This window comes from Phragmites australis, chromosome 15, assembly GCF_958298935.1.
Source record: "Phragmites australis chromosome 15, lpPhrAust1.1, whole genome shotgun sequence".
NCBI classification, from domain to species: Eukaryota; Viridiplantae; Streptophyta; class Magnoliopsida; order Poales; family Poaceae; genus Phragmites; species Phragmites australis.
This window is the reverse complement of record NC_084935.1, coordinates 22,966,689-22,980,276: the sequence shown is the minus strand read 5'-3', so window position 1 is coordinate 22,980,276 and position 13,588 is coordinate 22,966,689. Positions and strand designations below refer to the sequence as shown.

General features: G+C 43.7%; 1 pseudogene; it reads right to left on the bottom strand.

Moving 5' to 3' along the window:
* Positions 1 to 6,092: 6,092 nt before the first annotated feature.
* LOC133892217 (pentatricopeptide repeat-containing protein At1g80270, mitochondrial-like) lies at positions 6,093 to 12,874 on the bottom strand (annotated as a pseudogene).
* Positions 12,875 to 13,588: the final 714 nt, after the last annotated feature.

Below are 13,588 nucleotides of genomic sequence, written 5' to 3'. Positions count from 1 at the left end.
TTCTTTTTCTGCCAAGATAGCAAAATAGAACAACCTATTGGTAGTATTGTAATCTTTATAATCAACAAGGTCCTGAATTGCACGTCTCAACCCGGAGTAAAAACGAATCATAGTATCCTCATCATCCTCTTGTATACTACAACGAAGCATAGCAATTTGAAGCTCTTGATAGTAATCATGGACAGATTTAGAACCTTGATTTAAGCGCTGCAATTTCTTTTTCAATTCACGTGTATAATCAGGAGGAATAAATCTATTGCGCATGGCACGCTTTAGTCTAGGCCATGATTCAGGTTCTAAGCCACTAGAAACTAGACCATTCCACCAAATAATAGCATAATTCGTGAACTCACAAGTGGCTAGTCTAACTCTATGTATTTCAGGAACCATATGAGAACTATACTTTTGATCAACCGTCATTTCCCAATTCAAATAAGCATCAGCATCATATGCACCATCAAAAGGAGGCATTGAAAACTTAATCTTAGAATAAGGATCATCGTGACCGTTGCGATTAACATTATTACCTCAATTACCTTGACAACGTTGTTGTTGGCCACGACATAATTGTTCAGCATGAGGACGTTGCTCAGCACGCGCATCTTGCCCAACAAAAACCTCACCATCTTCTTGGTCACCATTATTAGTATCATCATCATCATCATCATGTGAATGGTCATCATCCTGTGGTAGTTGTCGCAACTCAAGGTCGTTGACTCGCGTGACGAGATTAGCAATGCTTGTTCTAATGTCTGTCAATAGCCTAGTATGATCCTGCAAGGCTTTGTTGAGTTCTTCCTTGGACACACAATCCTTAAAATCCGACGGAGAGCCATCACCTGACATGGTTAGTAGAAAACAAAGGACAACAAATATTATCCCTATCAACTACTAGGTTGTGGAAGGTGGAATCACACACACTCAAGCGTCTTACCACGCTCTTACAAATGTTCTTACCAACGCAGCAAGGAGGAACAACCGTGGAAGCGTGGGATGATTGCAAGAGTGAACCTGTTCGGATCAAAGGAGGTGGAGCTTGGAAGGCACAATATGGTAGCAATGATTAGCAATAATTGTAATCAGAAGAGCAAAGCTAAATAAGTGTCCAAAGTATGAATCACAGTTGCTGGTCTATCACGTGTCCCTAGTCCTAGCACAACAGCTGAAACAAAGCTAAAAAGGATGATCAGAGAAAGACACAGCAAACAGCACAATTATCTGGGTGTTCTCTATGTGCTCCTCTTTTTTGTCTTTTAGCACTAGTAGGAATCACGAATTTTTTTTTCTTCGTATTTTTCTAATATTTTTTCTGAACTAGGAGCACACAAGAAACAACCACAGAAATTTTCAGCTCAAACGGATGCAAGATGTGGCCTACAGAAAATCAAGCACGTTCTCTGAAAAGCGTGCGGAAACTTCGCGGCTCGAATACTCAATCTTCCGAGCTAAATTTGGGAAAAAAATTTCGGCGGAACCCGGCAAGTCCGGGGAGCAACGGATGTAACTTTTTCTGTAGATGTCCGTGAAAATTTTTTTTGCCTGATTCTGAGTTAGGGTTAGGGTGAAGAAGTTATGGCTGTTTTACTGAACCCCTGTCGAGTTAGGGTTTTTTTTTTCAAGCAACTCTTGCAGAAATTGACCTCTTTAAGTTATTGCAAGCAATAGGATCGCGAGATGAACAAGGATGACAGCAGTGGCAGGGCAATTGATACAAGGCGGCTTGCGACCTATCTAGGGTTGGCGTGGCAGAAAGTAACACAAGGCGGCTCGCGGTGGCAAATCGAGTAGTGTGGTGGCTCGACTTGTTGGTGGGGATGGTGGCGATGGGATAGCGGCGTGATCAAAATAGCACGGAGCGTTGACTAAAAACCAAGAACACGACTCTAAAACCAGCAACAAGACTCGACCACGGACACAAACTCAACAACACGCAACTGAAAACAAAAATTGCAAAGGCACAAAGGGTTCTAGGGCAGCGGAAATTGACGGATTTTTTTTTGGCTTTTTCTGGACTCTAGGTAATGAAAAACAGACTAATCTAAAGGGGAAGACAAAATTACCTAACGAGCAACCAGAAAATCTGATACCAGTTGATGAGTAATGTTGGCCTGATCTTCCGATAGGTAGCGATAAATTGGTGGGTGGAGAACTCGACGTTGATGATCCAAAGGCTTCGACCCGAACAGATCGTCTCCCTTGCAATCACTACACCACAGCTCCGATGGTTATCAACCGTGTCGCGCGGTTGACCTCGCTAAAAAGGCTCAATCCCTGCAAGCATACCGAGAACACAAGCAAGAACGTAGAAGATACAATCTGAAATATTACGAATTGAATTCAACCACTCGAAGTCGGGGTTCCACAAACACTTGCGGCGGCCTAGTCGGTCTGAAACAAGAGCGAAAATCTCACAACTGTGTGTAGATCAATATCTAAGCAAAACTCAACCCTAATTAGGGCGGCGGCTACTGTATATAAAAGACTAGGGTCGGCCAAGGACCCCTGGATACGTCCCTAATGGACTCCAACACGATACACGGGCCAACGACCCAAAAGATGGTGACGCAGCACCCTGACAGATTCTGGACGTCCACTTGTTTCGACGATTCCCGTTGACTCAGAAAGAATTTGGATATGGGACCAGTCCCGTTGGAAAGCTTATCTCCTTAGCTTTACAACCATGTGTAGAACGTCGAAAACGGAGTCCGTATACGTCCTGGGCGACGATTTTAGTGCAGACTGGTCCTGGACTCCGAAACGGACTCGAACTGGATTGGACCTCCACCTTGGCTTAGGCGCCCTTGCTGTTCTTCTCCCGTGTTCCTAAGTAACAATACATCACAATTATTTAGTAGCATCCCATCCTCATCAAAATATAAAGGAACACTAAGGAACGAGCTCACCTCATGATTTAGTTGACGTGCACGAGCTCGTGTCAATGGATCTATTGTTGGAGGAATACTCGGTGTGTGTGTATCCGAAAGAGTGATGTCCTCATCACCTTACCTATTGCTTTCGCATTGAATCGTCTGTTGCTAAGTTACAAACTAACTGGGTTGTTCCTAAGGTTAAGATACTCATTGAGGGATTTCTGTTCTCGGCAAATCTGATTGTCCTTGATACTAGGGGAGTAGATTTCATATTAGGAACGAATTGTTTAACTCAATATGGTGCTCGTATTGATTGCGCCAAAATGGTGGTTTCTCTTAAGAATCGAAGTGGTGTGCGGATGTTTCTTCACCTTGGAGAGGATGGTTTCCACTTGTATGCCCTGAAGGTTGCCATAGCAATGAATCTCCTGAATATTACTATGGTCTATGAGTTTCCTGACGTCTTCCCAGGAGGACTACCAGGAACGTCACCCGACCGAGTAGTGGAATTCTCTATTGAGCTTCTGCTTGGTATGACCCCGATTTCAAAAAGGTCTTATAAGATGCCTCCAAATGAATTGGCAGAGTTGAAGAAGCGGTTTTAGGAGTTGCTCTCAAAGGGTTTCATCCATCCGAGCTCCTCACCCTGGGGATGCCCGATGCTCTTTGTGAAGAAAAAGGACCAAACCCTTCGGATGTGTGTTGATTACCATTCGTTGAATGAGGTCACTGTCAAGAACAAGTACCCAATTCCTCGGATTGATATTTTGTTTGATCAATTGACCGATGCCCATGTTTTCTCTAAAATTGATTTGAGATTGGGTTATCACCAAATCAAGATCTGACCAGGCTTTCTCTACCCGTTACAGGCTTTACGAGTTCACCGTCATGTCCTTCGGATTTACTAATGCACCGACGTTCTTCATGTACTTGATGAACACGGTCTTTGGAGGACTCGACAAATTTTTCGTGGTTTTCATCGATGATATTTTTATATACTCCAAGACTAAATAGGAACATTATGAGCATCTTTGTGTTGTTCTTGGCCAACTTTGAGATCACCAACTATATGCCAAGTTCAGCAAGTGTGAGTTCTAGCTCAACGAAGTTGCTTTTCTAAGGCACGTTTTACTAGAACGGTGCTACCATTGATCCGAGCAAAGTGCAAGAAGTCCTCAATTGGTTTGAACCCAAGAATGTCACTGACATCCAAAGTTTTTTGGGACTTACAGGTTATTACCACCAGTTCATCGAGAACTTCTCCAAGATTGTCAAGCCAATGACTGAATTATTGAAGTAAGGAGGTGTATTCGAGTGGTCGAGTGATTGTGAGTCAGCCTTCCATACTTTGAAGAATCTGCTCATGATCTCTCATGTTCTTGCTCAACCCGAAGTGGACAAGGGCTTTGACGTTTATTGCGATGCTTCCCGCATTGGCCTCATATGTGTCTTCATGCAAGAAGGTCGGGTTGTTGCTTATGCCTCACGCTAGTTGAAACGCCATGAAGAGAATTACCCTACTCATGACTTAGAGCTTGCGACAATTGTACACGCTCTAAAGATTTGGTGCCACTATCTGCTAAGAAATCTGTGTCGTATCTATATGAACCATAAAACTCTTAAATGCATCTTCACTCAAGCTAATCTGAACATGAGACAGAGAAGATGGCTCGAGTTAATCAAAGACTATGAGCTATAAGTGCATTATCATCCCGACAAGGTGAATGTGGTCTCCGATGCATTGAGTCAAAAGACCCGATGCAATAGTCTTATGATCAAGCCCGAAAATACCAAACTTTGTGATGATTTTGGGGGGCTTGGACTCGAAATGGTCACGAAGGGATTTCTTGCAAACTTGGAGATCAAATCCACCATCTCGGATGAGATCAAAGAAGCTCAAAAGGATGATAAGGGTATGACCTGAATCCAAGAGAAAATGAAGGAAGGCGAGGCCACATGTTTTTCTAAAGATGGTTAGGGTGTCTTATGGTTTGAGAAGAAACTAGTGTTCCGAAAGTTGAGGCATCGAGGAAGAAGATTCTGGATGAAGCTCATAAGTTTTTGTTGTCTATTCATCCTGGGAGTACCAAGATGTACCAAGACCTCAAATCAAGATTCTGTGGACTCGCATGAAATAAAAAATCACTCGATATGTTGTCGAATGTGACGTATGCCAAAGACTAACATGTTTGCAATCCGTCGCCAGTGTGCATCTAGCTACGATGGGGTATCGGTGGCAATCCATGAGACCTACTAATATAAGATTAAAGACTTGATTACTGCTAGTTTAGGCCTAGTGTGCATCTAGCTAGTTGATTAGCTTAGGGTTGGATCAAGTGAGTGATCCACACTCGATACTCTTAGTGCTTGCCAGCACCTAGACAGCTTGGCACATTCTTGTCTTGTGAGACCCTCCGAGAAGGTTATGGAGCGATCGTAAGCTTTGTTAACGGGAGGAGTGACTCGTGCCGGAGTGAAGAAGCATTACCATAGTGAAGACAACAATGAGCATCCGAGAGAGGCCTAGTGGGAGACATATTTGCGAGTGGGAAGTTCTAACGGCTATCTATGGAGTTATCTGATCGGAGAGTTTAGCCGTTGTGAGAGGCTCCAACGTAGACTAGAGGTGGACGGTAATCCACCAATACCATGAGAGAAAGTCGTTGTACCGAGTGTTTGCATTCTCTCTGCCATTTATATTCCACACTTATTTCTTACATTTACTATTTCATATTTATATTTTCTAGAATTGTCGTATGTAGTTGGTATGATTGGTTTTTAGTGCAAAACTTATTTTCGGTAGAGTAGAAACACTAAATAAATCTGAAGCATATTTAGATAAAAATTAAAATAGATTTATCTTATAATTTTAAATTTTAGTTTTAATTAATTCTAATTCACTCACTCTCAAAATATCACCTATCCTTATAGGCGCAGCGACAGTGGCAATTGCAGGCAGGCCCTGATGGTGCCGAGGCGGCGCCAGTGATGCATCCTGGAGCCGACGGAGGGGTGGCATTGTGTGTGGGAAGGGCGAGAGTGAGCGGGCAACAGAATGCGGCCATTCCATCTGATCGGGATCGTAGTGAGATGGGGGGAAATTAGGTCTAGAGACGTGTCAGCGATCGTTTTGGCGTTGTATATGGTATCACTATTGTAGGCAAGAATCACTATTCACCTTTATTGTTCCTTCTTACAATTGTATATGGTATCGTAGGATTTTCATCCAGCAAAACGAACCACCTCATGTAGCAAATGCAGCAACTGGACAAAAGATAAAGCAACTGTTCACTTAGGTAACAAGTTTGAACTCTGCTGCCGGTATTACTTTCGATAATAACCCAGCTTAAGCCGGATAAAAACAGCATCCATTACCAACCTAGAGTGTCATCAGAAAATGACGAGTTCGATCCCAGACTAATGATCTTTTTTTTAATCAGCATGAGTATTGTCATTCATCTACCATACATCCTTCTGACTTTGAAGAATCATATTTCATTAGCAGGTCCCACACCGCAAAAAAGAAAATCTGTGTAGATTTCACGGAAGCAAACAACTTGAAAATCATTTGTTTTAATTTCCATTAATCACTAAGGCCATGTTTATTTTTTATTATGATTCAATAATTCAGATTTTGATTCTCACAGTCTTGAATATGGATTGTTAAAATCTAAATTGTATAATATAAAACAAACAATACTAGATTATTAAAATCTCCCTCCTCTCTTCCTCCTCCCCTACAGACTCTCATTCCCCTCATAGAGTCTCTCTCTGCTTTCGCCATCGACTTCTGCGCAGCAGGTCTCCTCGGCATGGTTTTGTTGCTTCATCACGATGGCCATGTCCTTGAGCATGTTGTCCACGCGGTCGCTGGCGTTAATGGCCACCTAGAATATCGCCTTCTCCAAATCCTTGTACACTAGTTGCACCGCCGCATAACAATTTTAAAATTAGATCGAACTCGCTCCTACTGCTACATCATATATGCCTCGATCTCCTCTCCCCCCTCCCTTGCGAGATGAGACAATTTCAAGAACGGAGCAAAGCAAGAGAGAGAGGAGGAGAAACAGGGTAGTGCCCACCAACGGCTCCTGCCTCGCTTCCTACCTTGTGGCCTTCCCGCTCGAGTCCAAGCCGTTGTGCGCCCACACTGCACAGTCGTCGCCTATGGCATCGGCCGATCGGAGCCCAGCGCGGGACCATGCGCACCACAACCCCTCCAACTCCTTCGACACTGCCTCCCTGAGCTCGACCGTCGGCGGCGTCGGCGACGTGCTGCTGCAGTGGGGCACACCAAGCGATCACTGTCTAGCGCAACTCAGCCATCTTGGTATCATCTGTGCAGCATCAGCGGCCCCGCGTCAGCCGACGGTAAGATCCAACGGTGCGTGTCAACACTGGCGAAGAAGCTCATGCTACCGCGACCCGCCGCTGGGTCGTACAAGTGGAGAAGTAGGGAGAGAGAGAAGGGAGGAAAAAAGAGCGAAATGTTATGTTTGTAATGGCAAATGTAGTTAAATATATGTCACAATCTATAATCCATAATTTAGAAGATAATCCACGATCCATAATTCGGAAGCAATCTTTTCTGGATTATAAATTATGGCATAATCTGTCTCTAGATTGAGGAATTTGGATTATAAAATCGACCTATTTATTTTCGATTTTAATTTTAAAATCAGATTCTTAAAATCATAATAAAAAACAAACCGTCCCTAATTATGAAGCTAAACAGAACTACAGAAATGCAATCAGGAGAAGCTAGTGTCCAATTCCAATTACCAACTCGCCTAAAACTTTGATAATCCGGTAACCATGAACCATGTGTACCAGGAACAAATAATTCATGTCGGAAAGACAACAGCAGCCTGGTTAATTCTTCTATCCTACAGTCTAACCGCTGCAAGTTGCCTCCTTTGCGTAAAACTTCTCAAGAAATGTTGATGTCGTCCATCACAGAAGAATGAAATGAAGAAAAAACAGTCTATCGTTTCTACTACGTTCTGCAAGTTGTCAAGACGCTTCGATTGTTCTATCACTGGCTCGCTCGGGTGCACATTGTCAGCTCTCATCCTATCTCTGAGCCCGTGGGGGTGTAACCCCGGCATTGACATAAGCTTCAAGTAAGAAAGCATAAGGCGGTGTCCTTCCTGGGTACTTGATCTTCTTCAGCCTATCAAATATCTTCTCAGCATTGTGGACATCACCCTTCTCTGCATATGCCTTCAGTAAAATTATGTATGAGCGGATGAGGGGATTTCTGTCAGGATTTTCTTCTGTCACATTCAGCAGAAATGAGCCGGCTTTCTCCGACTCACCTGAATTCACATAAAGCTTAACAAGTGCATCCCAGGTTAGAGGGCCGCTTGGGCCGGCTCTCTAAAAACTCTTTGCCCTTGGCCAGAAGTTTATTTTCTGCATACACATTCAGCATGGCATTATAATGCTTGGAAGTGAGCTTCGGTGATGTCTTTAGCAGAGCTTCGAAGGTCTCTTCCACTCGTTCAATACATCAAAGTTTACCCCATGCCTCAATTGCAGCCAAGAAATCTTCCAACTTCAGTTCGGAGCGTGAGTTCCCTATTCTCGCTACATCATCTGGCCTGCCAAGAACAGCATAGAGGTCAAGAACAGATCTGATGGCATGACGTTTATTGTTAATATATACTTCGATAGCTCTGATAACCTCCTCTGCTTTCATTGTCAGGCCCCTGATATGTACTACTTCTGTTTAAAAATAGTAAATGTATTTCTTTTTAAAAAAGTCAAACTTTATGTATTTTAACTAATATTTAATCAAATTATAAGAATGTCTAGTGTAGAATTATATAATTAGGTTCACAATTCAAAACGATTTTATACTATATTGGTTTTATCGCTATAAATGATATATTTTATAAGAAAATTTTAGTCAAAATTCAACTTCGAAGATCAAGTCTAAAGAAATATGTCTATTATTTCTGAACGAAAGAAGTAGAATTTAGCAACCATTGTCTGTGTGACAAAATCTGGCTCAACACCATTGTCCTTCATCAAATTAAGACCAACTCCATGCCTGATGTATCATTTGACCGCCCTTTCAAGTCAATCAGGAGCTTGTATGTAAGGGGGGAAGGCTTTATATTTCCTTTTTCCATCAATATGAGAATGTCAACTACCTTACTTCGAGAAACCCTCTTGCACAGCAATATTCATCCAAATGCTTCATGAAGGCTTATGACATGCATGTTTGAATTGGTTTGAATTCAAATTGAATTAAAATGGGAAATCACATAAAATGCTAAAAATACATTTAAATGAAGTCTTACAAAGTAACTCACTTTTTCACCATATAATCTAGGCTTGGAGTTAATTTTAAAAATTAATCTATCATGTGATGAATATTATTGAATTTTTCTAGATTTTTAAGAATTTATTTGTGGCCTTAAAAATTGCTACAAGTATTAAAAGTAGCCTTCTTTGGTGAGTTTAAATTGGATTTATATAAAGTCTTTGTGGATAAATCTAATTAAAATGGATTGCATATGAGTTATGAATACACACAAAAAAAAATTAGGATTTTTCAAGGCTTCTAGTGTCACTGCTCAAGCAAAGAGAGGGACAGAGAAGCATTTTTCCTTTCTCAGCTTTTCCTTACGGACCCCACCCGTCAGTCACTCTCCCTCTGTTTTCTTCCTCTCGAAAGAAATTATGTGAGACCGGGTCTCACAGAAAGATCCTCATCTCTGCGTGACACGTGTTCTGTACTTCTCTCATATATATTCAATCAGACCGTTGGATTCAGAACGAACGACGTAAATCAGGATCTCACGAAAACCTTTCTGCAGAAGGTCTCATAAAATTTTCTTCCCGATTGGCCTACAAGGGCGCCTTGGCCTACAGGGGCGGTGCCTCCACGCGGCCGGCGAGCTCAGAGCTGTGCCCACGCGAAATGCCGCTCTTACCCCCGGCTCTCCCACCTCTTGCTCCTTCCCTCGCGAGCTCCCTGCTCTCTCCTCTCCCTTTAGCTCGCTGCCTCTCCAGCGCAAGAACACAGCCACCAGGCCCTCTCCAAGCCATCCCGGCAGCGAGGAAGCTCAGAGGATCTTCACCGGGACCTCCTCCGCCGGTTCCCCACTCGATCCCCCCAGATCTCCGCGCCAACCGAGCGTCCCCAACCCCTTCCTCCCCAGCTCCGGCCGTGGCGCGCCTCCAATGCTGCCATCGATTTCTTCCTCTCCGAGCCGCAGCCAAGCTTTTTCCGGCCGCTGCCAAGGAGCACGAATCCGCCGGTGCTGAGCCACTCCAGCCACCACCTTCGGTTCAGCGCGCCCAAACCGCACCCCCGCGCCAAGCCTTCAGCCCCGATGCGCCGTCGGCCGTGCCACCGCCACCATGGCGTCGAAGACACAGGTCTGGCCACCTCCTTCAGCCGGATCCATAGGGAGCAAATCACCGTTCATAGCTGCAGCCATCGGAGTAGTCCTGGACAGGGGCTGCGCCGCCGTTCGCCGTCCGCAACTCACCCGAGCTGCCATTGCTGCCGTTTCCCTGCCCTTGCTTCGATTGACCTGCGCCAGCGCTGTTGACCCGGTCAGAGTGGGGCCTGGTCCCACTCTTCAAGACGGCAGCTAGGTTAGGTCCAGTGTAAGAAGGTGATAGCGGCTTAAGTGTTCGGTTATTCCCAGATAATGCGAAATCTTTTTATTACTAAACTGTTAATCAGCTGAAAGTTTCAATAATTCATAGTAAATTGAATATTGGTCCTAAAAATGTGAAACCGCTTTTGTTAGCTTTTTATGGTCTAGATCTACAGTATAAAGTTTCAATAATTCATAGTAAATTGAATATTGGTCCTAAAAATGTGAAACCGCTTTTGTTAGCTTTTTATGGTCTAGATCTACAGTATAAAAGATGTTAGCACTCATGAAAATTGTAAATTAATTTCTGTATTGATTTAATTTTGTTCACTCTTGTGTAATTCACTATTAAATCGTGAAATGTATGAAACTAGTGAATCCTGTTCGAATAATCTTTTCAAATAGAGTAATTTCTAGGAAATATATTGTCTAGTATGTTAGAGTTGTTTAGATCACTGTTTTAACATATGTTTGTTATCACATTGTTTAGCTTCTAAACATTATACAGAAAATAATAAAAATAATTTGGGGATGAATCGACTTCCAAAAATCTTTGCTGGTATAACACTACACACGAAAAATAATGATTGACATGTTAAGTCATTCCTTAATTTAAGTTTGCTTTGGTGTACCATCTTTTAAATAAATGGGTAATTAGGACATCACTCGTTTATTTATTTATACCATAAGATTATGATCATTACTTTGCATGAATATTATTCTATCATGTTCTTTACTTAGTACACTACATTTATTTGTATTTTCATAACAGTCGGATCACTTCGCATTGCATTTTATTTATGTTCATCGTATTGTATGTGCTCTTTCTTTAGAAAACGAAGAGTCGGAGAGAAGGTGAGCGTGATCGAGAGTGATTTGGAGGTTGTTGTGTTGATTATAAAGTCAAGAATCAAAACAAACATCTATGCGTATTATACCTTTACTTTGGATCATATGTTGTTTTAACTTGATAACTTATTACTATATGTATATCTTGTATGATAGTTAGTTAATATCGGGTTTTATGTGTAAATCCTATTTGTGTATTACCTTTCCTTGGCATTATTATCTCTTAATTTATTGTAACCCGGAGTGATGTCATGTAATTATCCAACTTAAAATAAATGTGTTATGCTTAGTAAGGCATAAGCCACCGGTAGAAGTAGAGTGGTGGTACATCCATCGTTCGCAAGCTTTATGGCTTAATCGTGTCTAACTAAATTTAATTTTAAAGGGCTAATGAGTTTGTGAAAATGAGATAAGATTTGGACGGCTGGTAGGGATAGATCGGAAATGACTCTCAATTGTCATAGGCCCACCTAGATCGATTAAGCATCGACTGTTGTTTGCCGTTGGTTTAAGTACTTTCCGTACTATCACATATCCAAATAGAGAAAGGATGAGCCGATTATCTTATTGCATACCGATGTCTGGCTAATGCCTCTATAGTGTGTGTGGAAAAGAGTTATGTGTATGTGTGATGAGATAGAGAAACGAGGGACCTAGTGTGTGCCTTACAGGGGCTTGGTACTCGGCACTATGAAGGTGGGCTAATTGGGTGGGAATGGGTGAGAAAAAAGTTATCACGAGAGCTAACAGGATGAACTCGTGTCATGTGGGTAAAGTTGTACTTCCCTGCAAGATGTAAGATTAATTCGAATTGCCGCGCTCACGGTCGTGAGCATGCTTAATGTGCATCAATATCAACCGTAAAGTTTCCAATGTTTGGGTATATTCGGTGGTAAGTGGTGTGGCGTCTGATTTTTGCGCGGCCTAGCCCATTCGCTCAGCCCAGCCCATTTTGTTTTCCCCTCTCGTTGACAGCCGGGCCCCACATGTTAGCATCAACCTCGTGCCCGCGTCTTCTGATTTCGTCGGCGCACGTCCAACCCCGTGCCCACAATCTCCGCAACGGCATGCACGTCTCTACGCTTTAAGTTGCGCCGCAGACCCTACACCTCCCCCACCCCGCACTCCCTCTCCAGTTCCCGAGACGCCATTGCCGTCGCTGAGCACCATCCGTCGCGTCTGACGTCTCCCCTTCGTGTCTGAGGCCGTCGCCAGCTTTGCCAAAGTACGGGGATCCTGTTTCACCGCTTGTTGACGCCTCTCCGCCGCCGGAATCACCTCTCCATCGAGCGCCGGTAAGACCTGTTGCCACCTCGCCGTTGACAGCTCTGACCGAGGCATCCCGTAGCCAATTGACCCTCTCTCCGGCACTGCATGTCCCCCAGGAAGCCTCCCCGGTCCTCGGATTTGCCCCTTCGTCGTCGTAGCCGCGATTTCATCGAGCTCCAACCTCCGCCGCCGTTCTTCTCTGTTGCCGACCACCGCAAAGTCACCGCCGGCCGCTGTGAAGCCCTTGTTGAGAATACCCACCCGCATCTCGTTCGTTTGCGCTTGTTCCCGTAGCTCGGTATTGCGCTTCGCCGGCGATGCTCGGCGAAACCCGCGGCGGCGCTGCCGTCCGCCAGCCCCTGCTGCTGCCCCTGCTGCTGCCCCTCCCTCCCCAAATGCCGAGAGCCGTTGGATCTCCCACCGACGGCCCAGATTAGATCAACCGAGCCCATACCCTTTCGGTCCACCATGGACCCATGGACTCAATCCATGGTGCCGGTCCACCGTCCTTGTCAGTAGCCTCGTAGGCACCACGTCAGCTCTTGGGCCGAGTCAGCAATTGCGTAAGCCGCCACATCAGCCCACTCGAGCCCAGTCAGCCTGCTAACGCAATAAATAGGTTTTCCAGTAAAAAATAATTCCCTTATTCCCTGAAAATAGGTAATTTTACATTAGGCCCCCAAACTTTTCTGTTTTCATAAATATGCCCCTGGTTAAATCTGTACTTTACTTTTAGCCCCCTAAACTTTTGTATAATTGCATATAGGTCCCTAAAACTTTTTGTTTTTGCAATTTAGCCCCTGTAATTTTTTAGAAAAGCCCTTGTAGACTAAAACCATCACAACTTTTTCATACGAGCTCCGATTTAGGCGATTCTTGCGCTCCCGCGATCGTAGCAGCGTGTATTGTCCATTAGTAATCTTATTATAGTGCTTTGCCTCTGTTTTGTGTATTGTTATTAGCTATTGTGTTGGTTTGTTT